General features: G+C 28.8%; 1 protein-coding gene across 2 annotated transcripts in view; it reads right to left on the minus strand.

Annotated features, from left to right (window-relative positions):
- Window positions 1-4,599, minus strand: part of LOC107626564 (putative disease resistance protein At3g14460) — an 87,589-nt gene that overhangs the window by 66,809 nt on the left and 16,181 nt on the right. The window lies entirely within an intron of this gene.

The following is a 4,599-nucleotide window of genomic DNA, read 5'->3' on the forward strand; positions in this document are numbered from 1 at the left end:
AGTATAAAATTTATTCTTAATATATAAAAGTAAATGAATAAGTTTATTCATAATACTTTTAAGATATCTTTTTTCTCCTATTAATGCCATATCAGCAACATTATTTATTTGGCAAAATTTTAGAATCAACTACTCAATTTTTGCCAAATTAACTATTATTTCCAAATCAACAAAAAAATAAAATATACAAAAAAATTAGGGTGCAAAATTATCAATGACAATAATTAGAAATTAATAGTGTCTAACCAAATTTATAACCTACAAAGACATTGAATTCATATCGGGTATTTATTATATCTTACCGTTATAAACAATACAATAAATTTATAACTCCAATAATTAATTTATTAATTTTTATAAATAAACATCCATATTACAAATGTCATAATAATATTATGGAAAAGCTCTACATCTATGTAAAAATTACATGGATGGTATCCAAGTACCTTCCACTCCACGCGTTTTCCTCCACCCACACACTTGTTTGTTTTACACGCGCCTCATACAACGTATAAACGTAATCCTTATTTTGCGTGATCAACCTTTCTCAACGTAAACCTTTCCATATAACGTAAATCTTTTTCCTTCTTCTTCTCTCCTCTATTCGCGTTTTTCTTCTCTGCATTATGGATTTGGATTGACTACAACGTAATTAGCTTCGTCGTTCATCTTTTTCTTCGTTTTCTTCTTCGATCTGCACTTCTGAATTGAAACAATGAATGAATCAACTTTAAATCAGTTGAATGAGTGCGATTTGGATAATTCTTCCAAAATGCATCAATTTGATGATGTTTAGATTATTGAATTTTGAATCGAATTCAATGGAATGAAATTACTAATTTTATTTGAAGTGAATTGAATAGACTGAGGTGATCTATATCTGAATTGAATTGATAATATGTAACTGTGAGTAACTGTGAGTGTGAGTTACTGTGAGTAAATGTGAGTAATTTTTCGGTTCGATAATTACTAAAGAGTTGATTCACCATGTGCATATGTTCGGCTCGGTATGCCGAAAGGAGTCTAAAAATAATTAGACGAATATAGTGTTTAGAGTTCAGGGTTCAGGATTTAGGGTTTAGGGTTTAGGGGTTCAGGGTTCAGGTTTTAAGGTTTAGGGTTTAGGGTTAGGGTTTTAGGTGTTTAGGGTTTATGGTTTCAGGATTCAGTGTTCAGGGTTCTGGGTTTAGTATTTAGTGTTTAGGGTTTAGGGTTTAGTGGTTCAGGTTCAGGGTTTAAAGGTTTGGTGTGTTTCCAACTTTCGGTTCGCCCAGTGTATTAATTTCGGTTCACAGTGTTCAGGGTTGAGGGTTGAGGGTTTAGGATTTAGGGCTAGGGGTTTAAGATTTAGGGGTTCAGGGTTCAGGGTTTAGGATTTAGGGTTGTAAGTTTTAAGGTTTTAGGGTTTTAGGGGTTCAGGGTTCAGGGTTCAAGGTTTAGGGTTCAGGGTTTAAGGTTCAGCATTTAGGGTTTAGGGTTCAGGGTTTTAGGGGTTTAAGGTTTTAGGGTTTAGGGTTTAGGGTTTTAGGGTTTAGGGTTTTAGGGTTTTAGGGGTTTATGGTTTATGGGTTCAGGGTTCAGTGTTCAGGGTTCTGGTTTTAGTGTTTAGGATTTAGGGGTTCAATGTGTTTCCAACTTTTGGTTCGCCCAATGTATTAATTTCGGTTCACTGTGTTCTTTTAGAGTTCGTAATGTATTGGTAAATACAATGATTGCAATCACTGAGAACCTGGAATAAAACAACAGTCAGACAGTTCCAATAGATATATAAATTAACATCTCAGATGAGTAATCCATCTTGAATCAAATATAAATATTAACATTAACATTTAGATTAATATTCACACATATACATTTGAAGTAAGCATTTTTTGCTTTTTAAACAAGTTAAACAAAATATTGTTAATTACAAACAGCCAATCATAGTATATGCTATTTACTATCTAAATTCCCAGATGTGAATTTACAATAAGGTCTGGAGAGGATAGTGAATTAACTATCATAGTATATTTTTTTTTATGATTAAATACTTATGATGTTTTATTCAGCACATGAATGATGTTCGGTTCAGTAGAGTTGGCCATTTCGGTTCATTTATGTTCTGCACAATTTAAAACTCTTCCTCCTCACTTTCTACTGCTTCTTCATAAGGGAGAGAAAGAGGAAAAGACAAAAAAGATACAGCAGCAATAGCAACAAAAGAATGAAGATAAGGAGAAAACATGTGAAGAAGAAGGAACGCGAAAAAGAAAGGGGAGAATGAGGAGGAGGAGGAAGGCAAATCTCTGTTGCTGTTTTCGTTCGTTTCTGGTTGTTCCTTGCTAAATCTTCTCGCGATTCTTCTCCAGTAGTAGTTTTCGCAGAGAACGTGACTGAAGTTTGAGTGATTTTGAGAGAGATTCGAAGAGGAGCGGTTTCATGTTGAGGAAGAAGTAACGCTTTTTCATAATGAGCGCGAAGTAACGAAGGATTTTCGAGCGCGTGTTTTCACTCGTCATTAATGCGCGTGACTCTATTTGGACTTGGGCCAACTTGGTTACATGGTTACATGGATGTGTAGCGCGCCCGATAATATTCTTAATCATAATAAATTTTATTCCATATTATTTAAACTACTTATATAACTCTCTTATCACTATTCCTTCAAATAACATCAAATTTAGCACAAGAAATTTATTTTCAAGTTATCCAATATCTCAAACTTACTCAATGGAGCATCATTTTTTGGACAAATCACCAAACAAACAGACAATTGGTTTATCAAAGTTTGCATGGTTTATCTATGGGAAACATTAACACCCACAAACGAAGAGGAGCCTCTTTGCTTAGAAATGATTATATTAGATGAAAAGGTACAAAACAAACATATTTATTGTATTTTTAAATTGAATTTACGAAAAAATACTTTAATTATTTTTGCTTTTTATAATTTTTATATTATTTTATAATATTTTATATATAATTGTATTTTAATATTGTTAAAATTATACTTCTTTCAATATGCTATTCATTGTTCTTTTTCTAATAGAAGATACAAATGATTTGTATAGACCAATTAAAGGTACAATGAAAGCAAATTTTTTACTCACAACTGTTGTGAAAGAAATTAAAAATTTAGTTTTGAACATTTTCCAACACTATTTTGAATTTGCATCACTTAAAACATTATCTGATAGAGTAAGTCAAAGAAAAATATTAACAAATAATTTCACTTTATACTATTTCAATTATTCTTATTAAAAATAACTTATTCAAAATTTTTTTTTATACATTTTTGTTATTTTTATTGTAGATGTCATTAAAAAATTGCATGCACTAAGAGAAGAAGAACAAATAGATGTTAAAGAAAAACCCACAAAAATACAAAGAATGGACTTGATACTTAAAGAGTAAAAAATATACCAGCAATTCATTTTTCATTTACATATATAGTTATTAACAAAATACTAATAATTTTAAGAACATCATGTTAAAAGTCACATTGTGGAAAAATATCTCAAGTCAGGTAAATAAAGAAATTACAACACAAATAAATAGTCAAAAAATGGTTGCACTCACATCAACATTGATTAGTGAATACAAATGTACGATCTTTTTCAAAAAAATTTAAATCTATTGTTTTTCTTAGTTCAAAGAATTATATTTTATATAATACATTAAATGAGACAAATATAACACAATCTTATTTTATATAACCTATTATATTATAATAGTTTAAATGATTATTCGGTTAGCACAACTTCGAGTACAAAAATCTAAATCAATCTACAAATAAAAAAATTCACACAGCTGACTAATGGGTATTTCATAACTAATAAGTCTCTCAAATATTAATTTATTTATTTAATTATTTAATTTAACAAATATAAAAAATCTTAAACAGGATTTATCAACATGAAAAAGTAATGAAAATACCAATCCAAGACAATGCCAATACAAATTTTCAGAGTAGAATGATTAGAAATCGAATAACTATCCAATAAAAAGTAAATACAACTCAAGAATTCATAAAGAACATGCTTTCACAAGAATGTACCACATAAAGAAGAAAGCAACAACTTTAACAACAACCAATAAAGAAAAAGGAGGACGAACGCCACATAAGAAGACTAAGATCATCAACTAAAACAAATGTAAAAATCAAACTATAAAATAAAAATGTCAATTTATACAACTCTAACATCCAAATCTTTTGTATTACAAATTATTTTAAATAAAATACTTTTTAAATTTAATTTTAATTTACACATATTTAATTTAATTCTACAAAATATAGTAATTTTTAATATTGATTATATATTATCATTAATTTATCGCTCCACGCATCGCGCGAATCTCATTCTAGTTACAAATAAATTTTATTAATCATGAAATATTAGAATGTCCATATAATAAGTAGATGTTATTATGTTAAACTTGAACATCGTTAAAGATATTTTTGACAATTCATTTAAAAAAATATATGAGACGAAAGTATAGTTGTAAGAGTAATGTTACTTAATATGTTTAAGTAGACCAAATAGCATATACTTTGAATATTTATAATTTAAAATTATTATTATTATAATTTTCATATAGATGTTAATTGTATATAATTGT

Source organism: Arachis ipaensis, chromosome B02 (genome assembly GCF_000816755.2).
Source record: "Arachis ipaensis cultivar K30076 chromosome B02, Araip1.1, whole genome shotgun sequence".
NCBI lineage: Eukaryota > Viridiplantae > Streptophyta > Magnoliopsida > Fabales > Fabaceae > Arachis > Arachis ipaensis.